Source organism: Phoca vitulina, unplaced genomic scaffold (assembly GCF_004348235.1).
Source record: "Phoca vitulina isolate PV1807 unplaced genomic scaffold, GSC_HSeal_1.0 scaffold51, whole genome shotgun sequence".
NCBI lineage: Eukaryota > Metazoa > Chordata > Mammalia > Carnivora > Phocidae > Phoca > Phoca vitulina.
Window position 1 is genome coordinate 9,789,928 of NW_022589754.1, and position 24,362 is coordinate 9,814,289.

Sequence of the window (24,362 nt, forward strand, 5' to 3'; positions counted from 1 at the left end):
TTGGGCACATTTTAGGAGGTGGGAAAATGTTTCTTGTTGTTGTTGTTGTTGTTGTTAAAAAGGGTTAAAAAGGGAACTGGGAACCACTGGGCTGGACCAGACCAAGGAAGGACAAAAGTTGGGCTCCCTCTCTCCCCCTTTGGCCATCTCCCTCCCTTCTCCTTCCCTTCCCCCTCTCCCTCTTCTCTTTCTCTCCCTCTCTTTCGCTTCCTTTCCCTCCTTCTACTCCTCTCCTTTCTCTCCTTCTCTCCCTCCACTTTTGGTAATGCAAAGAAAAGAAAGATTCATTCAGATTTGGGTAAAGAAGTAATGTGAGAAGGATCTTGGAAGGCTTCAAGAAGGTGACATTTGAACTGAGTAATAAAGATATGCAGGATTTTTCTAGGTAGAAAATGCAGGGCAGATCTTGAACTTCTTAGCTTCTAAATGCCAATGATGCTATCAGAGATTGTAAAAGCAATGCCTCTGAGAGTCACTGAAGCTGATTTTCCTTTGATATAACTGAACCCAGAATTTTCTAGTGCTTTTCCTCAGATTCCAGGTGAGTTGTCATATTCTGATACCCTGATGTTGGGATCAATAGAGGATGGACACAGAAAAAAAATCAAGAATTCTACATCATTTTGCTCAATCAGGTATGTAATGTGGAGAATGGATTAAGGATGGGGAGATATTGGGGAGAAAAGGAGAAAGGAACAGATATTTGTTGAGAACAAAGATTTGTTGTAGTGTTACAGTCCTTATTTAATTTTAATGAATGTACTTAACCCCGTAAAGTAGGCAATTATTCCAGTTTTACAAATGACAAGTAATGAAGGCCTAAAGGAGTGTAAGATAGCGGAGGTGGTGAGAAATGGATGTATGCAATTTACATTTTGGAAATAAAATTGAATGTAGCAGTAGCGAGGGTAGAGGAATTATTAATCAGCTTAACTATAATGTGCAGATAACCCTTAGGGCTCTGCTTAGTTCACAGGGTTGTGCCAAAAAGTTAGATGAAATAAGGGCTGTGACAATGCTTTGTAAACTACAGACCATTGTACCAATGGGCGATGCTCAGAAGCTTTGAGCTTTGGCAACTTGGGGGATGGAAAGGCCATTAACGGAGGTGGGGACTGAAGAGGAAGAGTATTTTGGAGGGAAGATGATATTCCCTAATTCTTCAACATTTCCTCCTGTACTTGTCAGTTCATCCATCTCATGGCAATTCTTATTGTTTTTTACCATTGTATATAGAGACTCCATCTATGTAAATATCTGTAAGTGCGTAGATTATCTCTGGAATGATACACAAGAAACTTTTGACAGTGATTGCCTGCAAACAGGACCTGGGCAGGAGTGGGAAAAACACTTTTCACTCCATATCCTTTGTACCTTTTGAACTGTGTATCATATGCATGTGTTATCTGCTCATAAAAGGAAAATTATAAAACAGATTAAAGACAAAATAGAAAAAATGTCACACTGTCCCAATACATTTACATCTTCTGTACATTAATCTCAGAGTTTCCTTTGTGTCCTATGGTCTTACCTGTCCATGAAGCTTTTCTCTGACAAACCCATATCCTATCCTTTCTGCCCACTTGATGTGGAAGCCAGTGGGAAAAAGGAAGTTTGAGCTAGCAAGTATTGACTACTTTTGTAAAAGATTAGTGGAGAAAGGAAAGATATTAGGTAAAGTGGGACTTTGAGTTTCTAGTTTAGGTTATTTATTTGTGGCTAGGAGTGACTTTTGTACCTGTTTATAGGTAGAGGGGAAGAAGCTTGGAGAGAAGGGAGAGAAATTGAAGATAAAGGAAAGGGAAGGTTTGTAAACAGGCTATTAGCTTACTCAAACTATCAGCAATATTGAGATAGAGTTGTAAATGAATGTGTTTCTAGGGAACTGTTTAGAAATGGCTCTTAAAAAAACCAAAATCTCTCTGTAAGGAACCAGATCCCAGACAGGCCCCTCTGTGGCCATTTACAATAGCAGCTCTTGGGTCTGCTGAGATCTATCAGGCATTCCTTCAACAAATGTTAAATGATTATTCTGAGTAAGGCACAACATACAGCAAGGGTTGTGTGACTTAATTAAATGTACTGATTTGATATTCACTAAAGGAAGAAAGTTTCTGTAAGAATAAGGATGCTTGAATATATTTCTGATGCTGGATCATAAGAGTCCAAGTGTTGTGGATTCTAACAGAACCGCTACAGTGCTTGGTTCCTAGTAGGTGTTCAGTAAGTGTTTGTGACATAATTCGTTTATTGAGCACCTCCTATCAATCAAGCACTGTGCTAGGCTCTGGGACCACATAGATAAGTTAGACAAGGTCTTGCTTTTTCAGGTGCTTAGGTTTAGTAGTGGTTACAATAAAGTGACAAATTTTATGATAGAGGTACAAACAAGTCCCTCCATGATGATACAAAGACTTGCATCAGGAGCCAAACATTCAATTTATGTTTGGAAGAAACCAGAAAGTAGGCAGATGCCAGTGATGAGACTAACTAGTAGGAGAAAGCTAGTGTTTCACCTGTCATTCACCTACCCTTCCAGATAAGGAGATAAGTGAGAGAAGATGTGCTAAGCATTATGAGCTTGGCTTCCCCTCCTCAAAAAGCTTCTAAGGGAATGAGATGGTAGACTCAGATGTTTGACCTGTGACTGTGGAGTCCAACTTGTCCCAGCAGCACCAGCTTCCTAAAGGTCTAGTCTGAAGAGTAAACCAGTGTAGTGTTTGTGGCTAGCCAGTAACATGCAACTTCTCAGAAGCAGTGAGAGGTGTAAGGATGAGGAGGAACGAAATCACATAAAGGAGATGGAAACAATATGTTCTGGGCTGAGTAATTCCCCCAGAAAGTATGGTGAGCTGCCAGTCTGTCCATGCATTTCCATGGTCTTTATAAGAACAGTAGTGAACTCTAACATATAAAAGTTTATCTCCTTGATGCCATGAAGGAAACATCAGGTAGTGAGACTAAGTTTTCCTTGTGTCCAGGACAGCTTTTGAGGTATAGTTCTGTTTACCAATTGGCTCCAGAGTTCAGATCCTGGTGGGAGAGGTATCCCAGAGAAAGAAGAGTAACAATATAGAGGCTCCCAACTTTGGAGGTACCTGAGAGGAAAACTCAGAGAAAATAGGGAATAGCTTCAAGAAGCCCCAAGTTATCCTCTCCAAGTAACAGTGGCAAACAACAGTACAAATGATGACAGCAGCTAACACTTACATAGCACTTACTCTATACCAGGCAATGTTTTAAGCACTTTGTGTATATTATTTTTTTCAGGAATTACAACAATCCTGTGAGATAGGTACTAATATCCTCATTTTCCTAAAAGAAGTACACACTGTTTTCCCAGGGTTTATTCTCACTCTATCATTCTACTGTGGGTCCTGGGTATGTACATTAAAGTAGAGACTGTTGCTTGGCTGAATCTTTGGAGACAGTTTTGGCTTTATAGTTTAGACCATGCTGTGGAAATCAGTGTTGCTCTGAAGCAAACCTGACAAATAGAAGCCTTCACAGAAGTTTTTATAACATCTAAAATTATAATAATATGCATATATATATATGCTTAGAAATATATAGACTATTTCTGGAAAGCAACACAGGAACTTTGAACAGTGTTTCCCTCTAGTGAGTTTAACTGTGTGCATGTATTACTGTGTACATGTTTACCATGTGCATAGATTATCCTTTTAAAATTAAAAATAAAACAAAAAACGCAGATTGTAAAAGAGAATAACTTTCCAAATACTCTTCTGAAAATTCCATTTCCCCCTTTCCATTTTCTCCTAAATAATGCTCTAACACTGCATGATAGGACTTAAGGTAGGGGAAGTAAATTTAACAGTAGTAGAGCTTGCTGCTGCAATTTTTGCCATTTTTTTTCCTGAGAGGGCTCATTGTATCTTGTAACATTTAAAATAGTTCCCCATAACAAACCTCAAAGGTATAATTCTATATTTTATATTCCAAATAGAAAAAAGTGTAGATATTTGCCTCCATTCTGACTTATATCTTTATTTGAATGGGGGTATAACTAGGTCTGAGGTCTACTGGGTGTTTCCTTTAATAGAAACATTCAATTTCAATTAGCCTGAGAGACCTAAACTAAAAAAAAACCATCATGTAGCTGTCTGACCATTCAAAAGAGTTCTCTGCACCCTTGAAATTCATTACAAATTCTTTTTAAATATTAAACCTCAACACACTGTTGCCCCATATACACTGACCTTGCTTGTGCCCCTTCATTTTTCTTGGTGTTATCTTTTCTCTTCCCTGCAAGGTTGTATACCAAAACCCCTAAAAATGAAAATATTTTTCTGCTTCAACGCCCCTATACAACCTAGAGCCTCTATTTCCAGTCCAGACCCTCAACCTCATTTTAATTGTTAGCCTGAAGGAACTGTTTATTATAGTTAAGTTTCAAGGTGAATTAAATGATCTCTAAGATCACATCCACTCTAAGTCTTTGGTTCACTTAAAGCAAGTATTTCACATTCCAGAGGACAGTCCTCCCTCTTGGTCCCTCTTTTCCACCTTTCTTAGGATTTATGGTGTCAGAGATCGAATGTACTTTTTTTTTTTTTTTTCCAGAGGCATCTCAGGGAATTCACATCGTTTAAACCAAAGAATTGTTAACATTAATAATGAAATATCTGGTCCTAAAGAGGCTGATGTTTGGGGGGAGGCCTTTCTTATGTCCCCCTTTGCCCTTGTAAACAGTGATTCTTTACCAGCTGTAGGCAAGGAAAGGACCAACAAAACAGAAAGTCCATCATGTTTCTGGAGCTTCCCTTGATACCCCTGTATCCCCCAAACCCCAACATTACTTTTGCCCTCTTGAAGTTACCACCCAGAGCTGGTTTGCTCAATCTGGTCACTATGTAGATTACAGCCACATTATTGAAAAGGCCTCCAACATACATACCACTTAAAGCCACTGTGTTCTGGAACTAGTGGATTCTTCTGGCTCCAGGTCCCGGGTTAAAGGCTTCACCTCATGTATTGCCCCCAAACTAGTTGCTGCTGACCTCAGAATCAGGTTGAGAATTCTGGTAAAACCAAACCCTTATGCTTTACCTTAAGGCAAAACTGTCCTTGTTACCTTAAGTGCCTGATTTTTATTAGTCATTTTCTTTTTTTTTCCTAGGGAAAATTAATACCATATTTAAGGAAGATAAAGTCACATGGTCTCAAGTCCAAAAGCCCATATCAGATCTTGGCTGTATATAGTGAAAGTAAAAGACAGGAAGAGCAGCTCTCTGACACTGTGGAATGGATGTCTACTAGTCAGCAAACTGCTCCAGGTTAGGGTCCTAGACCGGGAACACCATTCCAAATCAGGCTGGGTTGGAAGGAATCCCTTGCTTGGAAGAATGTGACATGATTTTTAATGAAATTGTTTCTGGCTTCTCTTCTGAATAGATGGCATGATAATGAACGGGAACAGTAGAAGGCTTTGGTAGGATCAATAGTGATGTTCTCTCCTCTCCCTAGCTCCAAAAGTGATCCAGCTTTAGCCTAGCTCACAGACTTGGCTTGACCCCTGGTGTCAACCTCAATTGACAGAAACTACAAAAGCCCTCAGGTGACTGAGTTACATCATTAGAAGGAGGCTCTAAAGGTCATCTAATTCACCTCATTCTTCTCTCCCTCACCCTTAGTTCCCATGCAGGATTATACCTGAAATAAGCTCTTAACTGCTGAACTTGTCAGGACTTGTCAGGAAAGGCAGATTGTTATTTCCATTTCAACCCAGAGAAACTGGAGTGCAAAAAAACAATGGAATTTGGGGACCCAGCTTTACCTGCCAATTTGGCTGCACATGGGTTTAGGCTTGGAATCTAAACAGAGAGGAGACAGTTAAGATGAGAGCATGAAGACAGAATGGGACCTTCAAATAGGCCACTTCTCTTCTTGGTCCTGAGTTGTGTAGCTTTCAGTGTCTTCCTGGTACCTTCTATCTACATGAATATCTCATTTCTAAAAGGCCTTTCTCCCCTTTCCCTAGGCTTCTGCTCACTTCTTATTCCTGGTTCCCAATAACTCCCTGAGTTTGGGGGCAGAGAGCATGGGAATACATGCACATACATATACATACTCTCCTGAAGCTAGGAACTAGAAGGATCTATATAAGGACTTTGTAGAACACTTCTCTAGTCATAGCCAGCCAAAGTAATTTCAATGTGGATGTTTCTATATAAGAAAGACATTAAATGTCTGATTACTGCTTTGGTATTTCAACTAATATTTAGTTTAATAAATATGACTTTTGGAGGAATAAAATTCTCAGGGAAACTAGCAGACACTCTAGAATTACCACACAGGGTCTTCCAGTCATTCCTGTGAGGGAGCACAGAGTTTTACAGGGGTGTTGTAAACTCTAGTAGATGACCAAGGATATTAGCAGTGAGGCTGAGATGGTGGAAATGAGGGTATATTTTTCTTTTTGCACCTTATTTTGTTTTACTAGTTACAGTGAACTCATCATAATGTAGAATGTATTTAAAATTTTTAATTAATAAAATGGTATGTAAAAAGGAAAAAGATAAAATGAATATTGGAAAGGAGCAAATTATTTTAAAAACAATTGGAAAAGAAAAAAGGAGGAAAGGAGAAAATATTAAAAGCTAATAGAGGAGAGAAAAGGGGAGGGAAAATGGAAGTAGAAGGACAATAGAAATGAAAAAGGAAACTGAAACAAATGTAAAAGAAAAAGGAGGAGGAAATAATTTTAGGAAGTTTAACAAGTGAAAAAATAAAAAGAAGAGGGCATGTTAAGAAAACACACAAGAGCAATCCTGAAAGAACATTCAATAGCCACAGCTGAAACAATTGGAACAACAAAATAAATAAGGCAATACTTAATTCCAAATCATTTATTTGGATACCTGCCCGCCACCCCCAGGAGGTGGAGCTTAGTCTCTTCCATTCTAAATATAGATGAGGCTTAATGACTTGATTTCAAAAAGTACAGCATGGAAGGCGGAGGGAAAGTAACTTTATAGTGGAGAAACTTGGCAAACACACCTTGGCCAGGTAATCAAGATTAACATCAATAGTGATAAGTCCTGTACTGCTATATACTTCCCTCTCATGACTGCATTTGCTGTATCCCAAAGGTTTTGGACTCTCATGTTTTCATTATTTGCTTCCATATATTTTTTATTTCTTCTTTAATTTCCTGGTTGACCCATTCATTCTTTAGTAGGTTCTTTAGCCTCCATGTATTTGTGGTCTTTCCAAATTTTGTCTTTTTTTCTTGTGACTGACTTCAAGTCTCATAGCATTGTGATTGGAAACTATGCCTGTATGATCTCAATATTTCTGTACTTGTTGAGGCCTGAATTGTGACCAAGTATGTGATCTATTCCGGAGAATGTCACATGTGCACTCAAAAGGTATATGTTGGCTGATTGAACATAATAATAATAATAATGTGTATTTTGCTGCTTTATTCTTATTTTATTTTATTTTTAAGATTTTATTTATTTGAGAGAGAGAGAGCACAAGCTGGGGAGAGAGGCAGAGGCAGAGAGAGAAGCAGATTCCCCGCTGAGCAGGGAGCCTGTTGGAGGGCTCGATCCCAGGACCCTGAGATCATGACCTGAGCTGAAGGCAGACACTTAACTAACTGAGCCACCCAGGCACCCCTGTATTTTGCTGCTTTAATATGAAATGTTCAAAATATATCTTTTAAGTCCATCTGCTCCAGTGTGTCATTCAAAGCCATTGTTTCCTTGTTGATCTTCTGCTTAGATGATGGGGTGTTAAAATCCTCTACTATTATTGTATAATTATCAGTGAGTTCCTTTATGTTTGTTTTATATATTTGGGTGCTCCCAACTTGGGAGCATAAATATTTACAATTGTTAGATCTTCTTGTTGGATAGACCCCTTTATTAGGATATAGGATCCTTCTTCATCTCTTGTTACAGTATTTGGTTTAAAATCTTGTTTGTGTGATGTAAGTATGCTTACTCCAGCTTTCTTTTGACATCCATTTACATGGTAAATATTTCTCCATTCCCTCACTTTCACTCTGCATGTGTCTTGAGGTCCAAAATGAGTCTCTTGTAGGCTGCATATAGATGGGTCTTGTTATTTTTTTGTTTTTGTTTTTTGTTTTTTATCCATCATGACACCCTATGTCTTTTGACTGGAGCATTTAGTCCATTTACATTCAGAGTAGTTATTGATAGATATGAATTTAGTGCCATTTTATTAATTGTTTTGTTGTTGTTTCTGGAGATTTTTGGTGTTCCTTTCTAGTCTTTGTCACTTTTGATCTTTCTTTCCCACTCAAAGAGTCCCCTTTAATATTTCTTGCAGGACTGGTTTAGTTGTCATAAACTCCTTTACTTTTTGTTTGTGTGGGAGACTCTTATCTCTCTCTATTCTGAATGATAGTCTTGCTGGATAGAGTATCCTTGGCTGCATATTTTTTCCAATCAGGACATCGAATATATCATGCCACTTTCTTCTTGTGCACCAGGTTTCTGTGGAGAGAGTTGCTGCATACCTTATTTGTCATCTCTTGTATGTTAAGGGCTTCTTTTGTCTTACTGTTTTTAGGATTTTTTTCTTTAGCTCTGTATTTTGCAAAATTTTAAAAAGATTTTATTTATTTGACACAGAGAGAGAGAGAGAGCACAAGCAGGCAGAGAGAGAGGGAGAAGCAGGCTCCCTGCTGAGCAAAGAGCCAGATGTGGGGCTCAGTCCCAGGACCCTGGGATCATGACCTGAACCAAAGACAGCCACTTAACTGACTGAGCCATCCAGGTGCCCCTATATTTTGCAAATTTATGATATAACTTAGTGTTGGCCTGCTTTTGTTGGTTTTGATTGGAGTTCTCTGTGCCTCCTAGATTTGGATGTGTGTGTCTTTCCCCAGATTAGGGATGTTTTCAGCTACAATTTCCTAAAATAAATCTTCTGCAAGAAAAATCTCGAAGATACAACCTAACCTTACACCTAAAGGAACTAAAAAAAGAAGAGCAAATGAAGCCTAAAGCCAGCAGAAGAAAGGAAATAATAAAGAGTAGAGCAGAAATAGGTGATATAGAAACAAACAAACAAAAAACCCCAGTAAGGCAGACCAAAGAAACCAGGAGCTTGTTCATTGAAATAATTTATAAAATTGATAAACATCTAGCCAGACTTATCAAAAAGAAAACAGAAAGGACCAAAAATGAGTAAAATCATGTATGAGAGAGGATAGATTACAACCAAAACCAAAAATAAAACAAATATAAGAGAATACGATGAAAAAATTATATGCCAATAAGTTGGACAAACTACAAGAAATGGATAAATTCTTAGAAACATATAAACTACCAAAACTGAAACAGGAAGAAATAGAAAATTTTAACAGACCCGTATCCAGCAAAGAAATTGAATCAGTAATCAAAAATCTCCCAACAAACAAAACTCCAGAGCCAGATGGCTTGCTGGGGAATTCTACCAAATATATAAAGAGGAGTTAATACCTATTATCAGACTGTTTCAAAAAATAGAAATGGGAGGAAAACTCCCAAACTCATTCTATGAAGCTAACATTACTTTGATTCCAAAACCAGACAAAGACCCTACTAAAACAGAGAACTACAGGCCAAATCTCTGATGAACCTGGATGCAGAAATTCTCATCAAAATACCAGCAAATCCAATCCAACAGTACATTAAAAGAATCATTCACCACAATCAAGTGGGATTTATTTCTGGGTTGCAAAGGTGGTTTAATATTCACAAAACAATCAGCGTGATACACCACATTAATAAAAGAAAAGATAAGAACCATATGATCCTCTTAATAGATGCAGAAAAAACATTTAACAAAGTACAGCATCCATTCTTAAAAAAACACTCAACAAAGTAGGGACAGAGGGAACATACCTCAACATCATAAAGCTCATATATGAAAAACCCACAACTAATATCAGCCTAATAGGGAAAAAGTGAGAGCTTTTCCAAGAGCCTCAATGGGGAAAAAATGGGAGCTTTGGTCAGGAACACAACAGGGATCTACTCTCACCAATGTTATTTAACATAGTACAGAAAGTCTTAACCTCAGCAATCAGATAACAACAATAAAAATAAAAGGCATCCAACTCAGCAAAAAAGTCAAGCTCTCACTATTCACAGATAATATGATACTCTATGTAGAATATCTGAAAGACTCCACCAAAAAATTGCTAGAACTGATAAACAAATTCAGTAAAGTCACAGGATACAAAATCAATGTACACAAATCTGTGGCACTTCTATACACAATAATGAAGCAGCAGAAAGAGAAATCAAGGAATTGATCTTGTTTATAATTGTACCAAAATCCATAAGATACCTACGAATAAACCTACCCAAGGAGGTATATCTGTACTCTGAAAGCTATAGAACAGTTATGAAAGAAATCGAAGAGGACACAAAGAAATGGAAAAACATTCCATGCTCATGGATTGGGAGAACAAATATTGTTAAAATGTCTATGCTACCCAAAGCAATTGACACATTTAATGCAATTCCTATGAAAATACCACCAGCATTTTTCACTGAGCTAGAACAAACAATCCTAAAATTTGTATGGAAACACAAATGACCCCAAATAGCCAAAGCAATCTTGAAAAAGAAAAGCAAAGCTGGAAGCATCACAATTCCAGGCCTCAAGTTATAAGACAAAGCTGTAGTCATCAAGACAGTATGGTAATGGCATAAAAACTGACACATAGATCAATGGACCAGAATAGAAAACCCAGAAATGGACCCACAATGATATGGTCCATTGTTCTTCAACAAACCATGAAAGAATATCCAATGAGAAAAAAGACAGTCTCTTCAACAAATGGTGTTGGGAAAATTGGACAGCCACATGTGGTAGAATGAAACTGGACCACTTTCTTCCACCACACACAAAAATAAATTAAATTCAAAATGAATGAAGGACCTAAATGTGATAAGGAAACCATCAAAATCCTAGAGGCGAACATAGATGGTAACCTCTTTGACATTGGCCATAGCAACTTCTTACTAGACACATTTCCTGTGGAAAGGGAAACAAAAGTAAAAATAAACTCTCGGGACTTCAAGATAAAAAGCTTCTGCACAGTGAAGGAAACAGTCAATAAAAATAATAGGCAACCTACAGAATTGGAGAAGATATTTGCAAATGGCATAGCTGATAAAGGGTTAGTATCGAAAATACATAATGAACTTATAAAACTCCACCCCCCCCAAAGAATCCAGTTAAGAAATGGGCAGAAGACATGAATGACATTTTTCCAAAGAAGACATCCAGATGGCTAATAGACACATGAAAAATACTCAATATCGGGGCGCCTGGGTGGCTCAGTTGGTTGGGCGACTGCCTTCGGCTCAGGTCATGATCCGGGAGTCCCGGGATCGAGTCCCACATCGGGCTCCCCTGCTCGGCAGGGAGTCTGCTTCTCCCTCTGACCCTCCCCCCTCTCGTGCTCTCTCATTCTCTCTCTCTCTCAAATAAATAAATAAAATCTTAAAAAAAAAAAAAATACTCAATATCACTCATCATCAGGGAAATATAAGTCATAACTACAATGAGCTATCACTTCACACCAGTCAAAATGGCTAAAATTAAAAACACAAGAAACAATAGATGTTGGTAAGGATGTGGAGAAAGGTGTGCCCTTTTACACTGTTGGTCAGAATGTAAACTGGTGCAGCCACTCTGGAAAACAGTATGGAGGTTCCTCAAAAAGTGAAAAATAGAACTACTCTATGATCCAGCAATTGCACTAGTAGGTATTTACCCAAAGGATACAGAAATACTGATTCAAAGGCATACATGCATCCCGATGTTTATAGCAGCATTGTCAACAATAGCCAAGTTATGGAAAGAGCCCAAATGTCCCTTGACTGATGAATGGATAAAGAAGAAGTGGAGTATGTCTCTGTGTGTGTAAATATGCAGCAATAAAAAAGAATGAAATCTTGCCATTTGCAATCACATGGATGATACTAGAGAGTATTATGCTAAGCGAAATAAGCCAGTCAGAGAAAGACAAATACCACATGAATTCACTCATATGTGGAATTTAAGAAACAAAACAAATGAACAAAAAGAGGAACAAAGAGACAGGCAAGCCATAAAACAGACTCTTAACTATAGAGAACAAACTGAGGCTTGTTGGAGGGAAGGTGGGCAGGGGGATCAGTTAAATAGATGATAGGTGAGGGGAGGAGCAAGATGGCAGAGGAGTAGGAAACCTAATTTTGTCTGGTCCCAGGAATTCAGCTAGATAGTTATCAAACCATTCAGAACACCTACAAACTCAACAGGAGATCAAAGAAAAGAATAGCAGCAACTCTCTGAACAGAAAAGCGACCACTTTCTGGAAGGTAGGACGTGCAGAGAAGTGAATCTGAGGCGATATTCGGGAAGATAGACCTTAGGGGGAGGGAGCCTCCTCAGCCGGCTACCGGTAAGTGATAGAGCAGCAGACCACAAAATCGGAACTTTTAGAAGTCTGCTCTGTTGAGGGACGTCGCTACAATGGCTAAGTGGGAGGTGGAACCCTCGCTGAGACAGTGTGGTCTCAGGACACTCAATGTCACAGAAAGCCCGGGGGTGCCTGAGTGTGGCAGAGCTCCCAGGTATCAGAGCCGGGAAGCCGTCTACAAAGATGGGGCCGAGGAGTGGGCTCTCGGGGTTGCCATAAACTGTGATCCTCAGCATGGTCAGGCCACTAATATTCGAGCAGGAACCCAACAAGCGGCAGATCCAGGGATACTCCTCTTCCTCTCCTGAGAGGAGTGGCATGGGAACCACAGGAATGTGTGGGGTTTAGAGACTCCAAACGGGGTCCTGTGCCAGAGATAGAAACATTGGGTCACAGGCCCGGTGAGCACGGAGTGCGGCTTGAGACCAGGGAGACAGGAGTGATTGACTGCTTTTCCCTGAGGGCTCACTGAGGAGTGGGGCCCTGAGTTCTCTGCTCCTCTGGGACCAGAGATTGGGAGGCTGCCATTTTCATTCTCATCCTCCAAAGCTGTACGGAAAGCTTTCAGGGAACAAAAGCTACCGAGAGTAAACCCAAGCAGATTACTTAGCCTGGCCCCTGGCAAGTGAGGTGCAATTCCGCCTTGGGCAAAGACATTTGAGAACCACTGCAACAGGCCCCTCCCCTAGAAGATCAGCAAGAACATCCAGCCAAGACCAAGTTTATGAGTCAATGAGAACCGCAAAACCCCAGTGCTAGAGGAATACAACACATAGAATTCATGGTTTTTTCCCCATGATTCTTCAGTCTTTCAAAGTTAATTTTTAAAATTTTCTTTATTTTTCTCTTTTTCTATTTTTTTAGTTGAATTTTCTTCTTTCCCTTTTCATTTTATGAATTCCTTTTTTAAAGACTTTCTTTTTATTTATTTGTTAGAGAGAGAGAGCACAAGCAGGGGGCGCAGCAGTCAGAGGGAGAAGCAGGCTGAGCAGGGAGCCTGATGCAGGACTCGATACCAGGATCCTGGGATCATGCCCTGAGCCGAAGGCAACCACTTAATCAACTGAGCCACCCAGGCGTCCCTAAATTCCTTTTTTAAAATCTTTTTAAATTTTTCATTTTTACAATCATATTCTATCTTTTCATTGTACTTAACCTTATCATATATATATATGATATATACATATATACATATATACATATATATATATATATATATAATATATCATATATATATATATGTTTTTCTTTCTTTAAAATTTTGGGAGGCAATTTCTTCTAACAGACCAAAATACACCCAAAATCTACTGTGTGGCTCTGTTATATTCACCAGCCTGATCATATTCTTTTATTTTTCCTTTTCTTCCCCCTGCCCCAGTTTCGGGTCTCTTCTGATTTGTTTAGTGTATATTTTTCTGGGGTCTTTGTTACCCTTTTAGCATTTTTTTTTAGCATTTTGTTCTCTTATTCATCTATTCTCCTCTGGACAAAATGAGAAGACGGAAAAACTCACCTCAATAAAAAGAACAAGAAGCAGTATTGACTGCCAGGGATCTAATCAATACAGACATTAGTAAGATGTCAGAACTAGACTTCAGAATGACAATTATAAAGATACTAGCTGGGCTTGAGAAAAGTATAGAAGATACTAGAGAATCCCTTTCTGGAGAAATGAAAGAATTAAAATCTAACCAAGTCAAAATCAAAAGGCTATTAATGAGGTGCAATCAAAAATGGAGACTCTAACTGCTAGGATAAATGAGGCAGAAGAGAGAATTAGTGATGGAGAATGAAGAAGCTGAGAAAAAGAGAGATAAACAACTACTGGATCACGAGGGGAGAATTCGAGAGATAAGTGATATCATAAAGTGACACAACTTTAGAGTAATTGGGATCCCAGAAGAAGAAGAAAGAGAGAGAGGGGCAGAAGGTATATTGGAGCAAATTATAGCAGAGAACTTCCCTAATTTGGGGAAGGAAACAGGCATCAAAATCCAGGAGGCACAGAGAACCCCCCTCAAAATCAATAAAAATAGGTCAACACCCCGACATCTAATAGTAAAACTTACAAGTCTCAGAGACAAAGATAAAATACTGAAAGCAGCTCGGGAAAAGAGGTCGGTAACCTACAACAGTAGAAGCGTTAGATTGGCAGCAGACCTATCCACAGAGACCTGACAGACCAGAAAGGACTGGCATGATATATTCAGAGCACTAAATGAGAAAAATCTGCGGCCAAGAATACTATATCCAGCTAGGCTGTCATTGAAAATAGAAGGAGAGATGAAAAGCTTCCAGGACAAACAAAAACTAAGAATTTGCGAACACCAAACTAGCCCTACAAGAAATATTGAAAGGGGTCCTCTAAGCAAAGAGAGAGCCTAAAAGTAACATAGACCAGAAAGGAACAGAGACAATGTACAGTTGTCTGTACATTGGCACTACATGGCACTAAATTCCTATCTTTCAGTAGTTACCCTGAATGTAAATGGGCTAAACGCCCCAATCAAAAGACACAGGGTATCAGATTGGATAAAAAAAAACAAGACCCATCGATACGCTATCTGCAAGAGACTCATTTTCAACCCAGGGACACCTCCAGATTGAAAGTGAGGGGGTGGAAAACCATTTACCATGCTAATGGACAAAAGAAAGCTGGGGTGACAATCCTTATATCAGACAAATTAGATTATAAACCAAAGAGTATAATAAGAGATGAGGAAGGACACTACATCATACTTAAAGGGTATATCCAAAAAGAAGATCTAACAATTTTAAATATCTATGCCCCCAACATAAGAACAACCAATTACATAAGCCAGTTAATAACAAAATCAAAGAAACACATCGACAACAATACAATAATAGTAGGGGATTTTAACACGCCCCTCACTCAAATGGACGGATCATCTAAGCAAAAGATAAAGAAGGAAATAAAGGCTTTAAATGACACACTGGACCAGATGGACTTCACAGATATATTCAGAACATTCCATCCCAAAGCAACAGAATACATATTCTTCTCTAGTGCCCATGGAACATTCTCCAGAATAGATCACATCCTGGGTCACAGATCAAGTCTCAACTAGTACCAAAAGATTGGGATCATTCCCTGCATATTTTTGGACCACAATGCTTTGAAACTAGAACTCAATCACATGAGGAAAGTTGGAATGAACACAAATACATGGAGGCTAAAAAGCATCCTACTAAAGAATGAATGGGTCAACCAGGAAATTAAAGAAGAATTAAAAAAAATTCATGGAAACAAATGAAAATGAAAACACAATTGCTCCAAATCCTTGGGATGCAGCAAAGGCAGTCTTAAGAGGAAAGTACATAACAATACAAGCCTTTCTCAAGAAACAAGAAAGGTCTCAAATACATAACCTAACCCTCCACCTAAAGGAGCTGGAGAAAGAACAGCAAATAAATTCTAAACCCAGCAGGAGAAGATAAATAATAAAGATTAGAGCAGAAATCAATGAAATAGAAACCAAAAGGACAGTAGAACAGATTAACGAAACTAGGAGCTTGTTCTTTGAAAGAATTAATAAGGTTGATAACCCCCTGGCCAGACTTATCGAAAAGAGAAGAGAAGAGACCCAAATAACTAAAATGATGAATGGAAGAGGAGAGATCACAACCAACACCAAAGAAATACAAACAATTATAAGAACATATTATGAGCAAGCATATGCTAACAAATTACATAATCTGGAAGAAATGGATGCATTCCTAGAGACATATAAACTAACAAAACTGAACCAGGAAGAAATAGAAAACCTGAACAGACCTATAACCACTAAGGAAATTGAAGCAGTACTCAAAAATCTCCCAACAAACAAGAGCCCAGGGCCTGATGGATTCCCAGGGGAATTCTACCAAACATTTAAAGAAGAATTAATACCTATCCTTCTGAAGCTGTTTCAAAGAATAGAAATGGAAGGAAAACTTCCAAACTCATTTTATGAGACCAGCATTACGTTGATTCCAAAACCAGACAAAGACCCCATCAAAAAGGAGAATTACAGACCAATATCCCTGATGAACATGGATGCAAAAATTCTCACCAAAATACTAGCCAATAGGATCCAACAGTACATTAAAAGGATTGTTCACCATGACCAAGTGGGTTTTATTCCTGGGCTGCAAGGTTGGTTCAACATCCGCAAATCAATCAATGTGATGCAATACATTAATAAAAGAAAGAACAAGAACCATATGATCCTCTCAATAGATGCAGAAAAAGCATTTGACAAAGTACAGCATCCTTTCTTGATTAAAACTCTTCACAGTGTAGGGATAGAGGGTACATACCTCAATATCATAAAAGCCATCTATGAAAAACCCACAGCGAATATCATTCTCAATGGGGAAAAACTGAGAGCTTTTCCCCTAAGGTCAGGAACACGGCAGGGATGTCTACTATCATGAATGCTATTCAAAATAGTACTAGAAGTCCTAGCCTCAGCAATCAGAAAACAAAAAGAAATGAAAGGCATCCGAATCGGCAAAGAAGTGAAACTCTCATTTTTTGCAGATGATATGATACTTTATGTAGAAAACCCAAAAGACTCCACCCTAAAAGGCTAGAACTCAGACAGGAATTCAGTAAAGTGGCAGGATATAAAATCAATGCACAGAAATCAGTGGCATTCCTATACACCAACAAGACAGAAGAAAGAAATTAAGGAGTTGATCACATTTGCAATTGCACCCAAAAACGTAAGATACCTAAGAATAAATCTAACCAAAGAGGCAAGGAATCTATATTCAGAAAACTATAGACTACTCATGAAAGAAATTGAGGAAGACACAAAGAAATGGAAAAATATTCCATGCTCATGGTTTGGAAGAACAAATATTGTGAAAATATCTATGCTACCTAGAGGAATCTACACATTTAATGCAATCCTTATCAAAATGCCATCAACTTTTTTCAAAGAAATGGAAAAAATAATCCTAAAATTTGTATGGAACCAGAAAAGACTCCAAATAGCCAGAGGAATGTTGAAAAAGAAAAGCAAAGCTGGTGGCATCACAATTCTGGACTTCAAGCTCTACTACAAAGCTGTCATCATCAAGACAGTATGGTACTGGCACAAAAACAGACACATAGATCAGTAGAACAGAATAGAAAGCCCAGAAATGGACCCTCAACTCTATGGTCAACTAATCTTTGACAAAACAGGAAAGAATGTCCAATAGAGAAAAGACAGTCTCTTCAACAAATGGTATTGGGAAAACTGGGCAGCCATGTGCAGAAGAATGAAACTGGACCATTTCCTTACACCACACACAAAAATAGACTCAAAATGGTTGAAAGACCTAAATTTGGGACAGGAATCCATCAAAATCCTTTAGGAGAACACAGGCAGCAACCTCTTTGACCTCAGCCACAGCAACTTCTTCCTAGAAACATCGCCAAAGGCAAGGGAAGCAAGGGCCAAAATGAACTATTGAGACTTCATCAAGATAAAAAGCTTTTGCACAGCAAAAGAAACAGTCAACAAAACCAAAAGAGAACTGACAGAATGGGAGAAGATATTTGCAAATGACATATCAGATAAAGGGCTAGTATCCAAAATCTATAAAGAACTCATCAAACTCAGCACCCAAAGAACAAATAATCCAATCAAGAAATGGGCAGAAGACACAGACATTTCTCCAAAGAAGACATACAAATGGCTAACAGACACATGAAAAAATGCCCCATATCACTCAGCATCAGGGAAATACAAATCAAGACCACAGTGAGATATCACCTCACACCAGTCAGAATGGCTAAAATTAACAAGTCAGGAAACGACAGATGTTGGCAAGGATGCGGAGAAAGCGGAACCCTCCTACACTGTTGGTGGGAAAGCAAACTGGTGCAGCCACTCTGGAAAACAGTATGGAGGTTCCTCAAAAAGTTGAAAATAGAGCTACCCTACGACCCAGCAATGGCACTACTGGGTATTTACCCCAAAGAGACAAATGTAGTGATCCAAAGGCATACATGAACCCCAGTGTTTATAGCAGCAATGTCCACAATAGCCAAACTATGGAAAGAGCCTAGATGTCCATCAACAGATGAACAGATAAAGAAGATGTGGTATATATACACAATGGAATATTATGCAGCCATCAAAAAATGAAATCTTGCCATTTGCAATGACGTGGATGGAACTAGAGGGTATTATGCTAAGGGAAATAAGTCAATCAGACAAAGACAAGTATCATATGATCTCACTGATATGAGGAATTTGAGAAATAAGACAGAGGATCATATGGGAAGGGAGGATAAAATGAAACAAGGTGAAACCGTAGAAGGAGACAACCATAAGAGACTCTTAATCTCAGGAAACAAACTGAGGGTTGCTGGAGTGGTGGGGGGTGGGAGGGATAGGGTGGCTGTGTGATGGACATTGGTGAGGGTAGGTACTATGGTGAGTGCTGTGAATTGTATAAGACTGATGAATCACTGAGCTGTACCCCTGAAACAAATAATACATTATATGTTAATTAAAAAAACTAAAAAATATAATAAATAGGTGATAGGTATTAAGGAGGGCACTTGTGATGAGCACTAGGTGTTGTATGTAAGTGATGAATTACTAAATTCTGCACCTGAAACTAATATTACACTGTATGTTAACCAATTGAAATTTAAATAAAAATGTGAAATTTAAAAAATTAAAAAAGTAAAAATAAAAAATATGAAAAAACATCAAAGCTATTACTGATAAAAAACATGGTGATAAGTCATGTTCATAGTGTGTACCCTCATTTGATGGATGAGAAGAGCACTTCACCTCTGTGGTCTTCCTCTCCAACACATTACCCAAGTCTAATTTTGAAAGAATCATTGGGGAAATCCCAATTGAGGAGCATTCTATGAAATACCTGACCAATACCTCAGAACCATCACGGTCATCTAAAACAAGGAAAGTCTGAGAAACTGTCTAAGTCAAGAGGAGCCTAAGGAGATATGACAACTAAGTGTAATATGGTACCCTGGATGGAATGCTGAAATAGGAAAAGGATATTAGAGAAAAACTAAGGAAATCTGAATAAAGTATGGACTTGAGTTAACAAGAACATTTTAGAATTGGTTCACCAATTGTAACAAATGTACTATACTAATGAAAGATGTTAATATAGGGAAAACTGGGTGAGTATATAGGAACTCTTTGTATTATCTTTACAGGTTTTCTGTAAATCTAAAATGATTCCAAAGTAAAAATATTACTAAAAGGTTAAAAAAATCAAGAGATAAAAAGTAAAAAATAATACACTTAAATAAGAAAGGAGTTAAAATTTTTTTAATTAATGAAACAGAAAAAAGTGAAAACTTTAACAGAAAAAGAAAAATCCTAAATTCTAAGAAAAAATTTTATAAGCCCCAAAATATACAAACATAACAAAACCCAAAACCCAAAGAAAGGGAAAAAAGCATAGAAAAGAAAAATGCAAAAAAGAAAAAATCCCAAGCAAACAACAACAACAACAAAATACAAAACACCCAGGAAAAAAGTTAAAACCCCAAACAAAAAAGAGGCAAATAAACCAGAGGAAAAAAACCCATAAAACAACATAGTAAACAAAACAAAACAAAAACCCCATAAAACACAAATCTGAAAACACATAAAAGTAAAATAAATCCCTCCAAACAGAGAAAGATATTCCCCAAATCGCAACAACAACAACAAAAAGAAAAACAATGGGAAAGAGAAGGAAAGGACAGAGAACATCATCAGCAACAGCAGCAACAAAAGCAACAAAGGGAAATAAAATGCCCAAGCACAAAAAAGGCTAAAAAGAAAAAAATCCCAAAGGACAAAAAGCACAAAAGAAAGAAAAAATGTAAAGGAAAGGGGAAACCCCAATAACTATAAAATCAAGTTTGAGAGAGACAGAAGTGATTTGCTTTCTGTGGGTACGTGTGTGGAGTGAAAGAAGTACCCACAAAATGCAGCTGTCCACAGCACCCTTTGGGAGCCATTGGAAGGAATGAAAAGGGCATGTTATTGTAACATATGCAGACAGGCATTTAAGTGGCTCATTACCACCATATTAACTTTTTTCCCAAGTGAGTCTGGGAACCTGACTGTTTTCCCAAAGCCCCTGAGCCCTGTTTTATTTTACCAGGGTCTAAGAGATAAACATTTATTGATGGACCAGGTCTGAGATCTGTATTGGGAGTGTGCCTGTCCAGACAGAGATACTGGTTTCTCTTTTAAGAGTTATTTATTATGCTTGAAGGCAGTTGCTGGCTGGGCCATAGCTACGTACTATGTAGTTCCTCTTGATATTCTGCTGAGTCAGGGTCCTGGAAGTTGCTAACTACTAACCTAACCAGGAGCCAGAAGGCAGTCTTGTTTTAAAAAACATGTGATTCCAGCCCATATAAATGGGTGCAGAGATAGGGATTGTTCTAAACAGCTGGAATCCCAAATAGCAGCAATCCCAAACAGTGACTTTGGGTTTGGCTTTGGAGTGTGTTATGTGGTAGTTTTGGTTAGTATTATCTGCTCTACCTTTAAAATTCTGTGTGGTGACTAACATAACATAATAAAAAAAATAAAATAAAATTCTGTGTGGCTTAAATTGATGTTAACATCTGTTTGGATTATCAGATTGGGTCTCAACTGAGTGGTGGAAGGTAATAACGAGAATGAAACATTGAATTTAGGTAATTCATAAGTCAAGTTATTTCAATGAGAATCATTGAAAATTTGATAATAATGATAATGATGATGATGCTTGTGTGTGCATTTTGATACACCAGTTCTCTCCTCTTTATCTGGCTAGAAGTGGTAGCAACAGGTGGCTACAGTGATAGGGCTGTTGGGCCACCTATATCTCACAAATCATACCAGTGAGTAGCCAGGAGCCAGAGGCCTTTATATTCCCAGTAATCTTGTAATCTTTCTGGGTCCTGGAGTCTAGTGCTACTTGGGCCTGGCACCTAGAGTGGTGATGTTGGGCACTCTGGGGTCAGATCATGCATACCACAATGTCATTGGCCAGCTGAAGGGTCATACCTAAAAACTGAGTTAAGATGTACAATGGATAGAAACATGGATAAGAGGAAGGATTATGAGATCTAGAATGAAGTTCCAGGCTTTAGTCCTGACTCAATCCCTTGTGAACCAATTTGTCTTGGGCAAGTCACTTAACCTCTCTTAGCTTCTTCTATACAATATGCCAACCTCATACAAATTGAATGTCTGTGTCTTTTTTTCCTCATGATGAAAATTTGAATTGATCACAAATGAAAAATATAAATATGTAGTGAAAAAGCTATTACCTATTAAATCAGGGTAGTATGCTAACTTGAAGTTGCCATAACAAAAAACAGGATGATGCACTGATTGCAAACCAGTTTGTTTCTCCATGTTCTGCCATGTGCATTTTTTTTCCTCCTTTGTCTTCCACCCCACATCCCAGTCAAACCAGTCTCTTTCTGACACTTTGTTCAGTATATGACACTTCAGTGGCCTATTCAGTGGGTACAAAACCTTTTGGGGTCAGAAGAGACCTTGGATTAAGTGATGATATTCTGCCTAACACCAGGGGATTGGACTAGGGTATTAGTAGAAGACTTATAGTTTTCACACACCAAATATTTTCCAAAAAATGTTGAGGCTTCACATGAGGCTTATAATTTATTATTTTTGTCAATTAAGGACATTATAAATTTAACAAGTATTCTCTGTGTTTATCATCATTTCATAAAAGAAGGGATATTTTAACATCAAAAAACAGTGGATTTATAATCTCAAAATTAAAAATTTAACTTTATAATTAAAAATTTTAACTTTATAAAACAATCACTACATAGTTATTGTATTTCTCATATTTCTCTTGGACCAGTAATGTTTATTATCAACTGATATTTAGGAACTACCCCACTAGATCTTGGTTCTAGTTTTGACTAATTTATTGTGTGACATTTGGCCAAGGTTTTTTCCTCCATTTTCCTCAGTTTCCTCATTCCTAGAATGGAGATAGATTAGATGAGATCCAAGTTCCTTTCTAACTCTAATGTTCACTATACTGTAATTTGTAGAGGTTCTTTCTAGTCCTTGGAATCTGAGTTTGTGCTGGAAAAAAAAAAAAGAAGACTTATAATTACAGAACCCCAAACCAAGTAGCAAGCAATTCACATTCCTGGCATGCACAGAACAGAACATTTGTACCAGCCATGATGCAAGACATCAGGCCTTTCCCTTTTTTTATTTTTTATATTTGGTTGGGGGGGAAGGTTATTTCTTTGATATCAAACTGTTGCTTCTCTAACATTTCCTACAATCACTGCATTCTCCTGTTTTCCTTCACTTTTTCCTCAAAATAATAGAAACAAAGCCTCCAGGCCCTCTCCTCTGGTATGCATTTCTGTTGGCGTTGGTTGATATATAAAGATTTTTTTTTAACTCTTATCTCTTTTTTCTCCCTTCTGCTCCTATCCCTTAATATGTACTCTCCATGAATCCTTCCATATTTATTTTTCTTTCTTTTTTCTTCTTTAGACAGAAAGCATGACCTCAGCTGTTGGCATGGTCCATAAATGGCATTATCTGAATTCTTGGCCAAATCCCAATTGAAGAATGTTGGGCTACAGTTGGTTCTAGGTAGCTAGAGGAACTATAAAATTAATTAGCAACATAATTTTGAGCTTTACCTGCCTTATAAAAGTGTACTAGTGTTTGTACTAGAAAGCAATTTCTGGCCCAAATCCTACTCTGCTGTTTTAAGAATACTTGGATTTTAAATGAAACATTTTGAGCAAAGTGGTCATTTTATTGGCAACCTCAACTTCACTAGTCCTGGGCAAGAAATACAAGAACAAACTCAGGACTTCAAGACTACTACTGTCTTGGAGTTTAAGGAGAGCTCAGTCTGCACTTGTCTTAAGAGATCCTAGGTCTCCAAAGATGAAATTCTGTTTTCTTGCCCCTACTCCAGCCTCCAGTGCCTCTTTTCATAGTATGTTTTCTTGGCATTTATTTGTGTGACATCTGAAGGGTGGGTCACTGAAAAAAAACACGGCATTCAAGAGGCAGCCCAAATTATAGTGGTTTCTTTTTATCAAATTTGTTTAAAAATAAGCCAAAATGATATAATCTAAAATTCAATTTGGATTCAATTTCTTTAGTTGCTCACTACTGGGAGTGATGCATTATTTTGTCTCTGGGAAGGCCTGCACTGAGGCCATTTCTCTGTGATCCACAACCTGCACCACCCCCGCCCCTGCGTCGTCCCCGCCCCTGCGTTCCCACCCGAGCCTTCTTTGCCCTAGAGGTGGGCCTTCACAGCCTGGGTTAGTGGGATTGTGGCACAGTGCACTTCTGGATTCTTCCAGCTGTACTCTCACTGGGGAAAATCAACTTTGAAGTGAAGCTGGGGGCCTGCCAGGAAACTGAAAAGGGGTTATTAAAAATGGTATTTTTCAAACCACAAGTGATGTTTTGCTAACAGAGGGTAACAGGTTACTTGGAATCTGCACTGCTTTGGGTTTTGGATTAAATTGCAAAGTTGGCTGAGATTTCAGACCCCCAGGGTCTTGAGGGCTGAAGACACAATTGAAAGCATATTAAATGCTGGCTGCATCTACACAATACCAACCAACTAGTTAAAAAGGGAGAATTCACTAAAATCTGTTTATTTAGTGTCATAAACACAGAAACGTAAGTTTGAATTTAGCCCTGTTCTTTTTTTAACTTAGTTTTATTTTAGATTTATTTATTTAGTTTTATTTTAATAAATTCAGATTTAAATAGTTTTAGTATGGAAATAGCCTGTATTTCTACCATGAGCATCGTATTGTTTAGAATTCCACTATATTCTCCTTCACATTCTTACCCCCAACAGCTTTCAGTTGTGACAATTCTATCTTAAGAACAAAAAAAGT

General features: G+C 38.1%; 1 long non-coding RNA gene across 2 annotated transcripts in view; it reads left to right on the forward strand.

Annotated features, from left to right (window-relative positions):
- The window catches only part of LOC116621882, a 125,254-nt gene that overhangs the window by 7,631 nt on the left and 93,261 nt on the right, over nt 1-24,362 (forward strand). The window contains exon 3 of one of the 2 annotated variants that reach the window (XR_004297483.1): nt 535-635. This is a non-coding gene — a long non-coding RNA (uncharacterized LOC116621882). Of the gene's footprint in view, nt 1-534; nt 6,556-24,362 lie in introns of those variants that run through there. The other variant, XR_004297482.1, reaches the window with a different exon arrangement.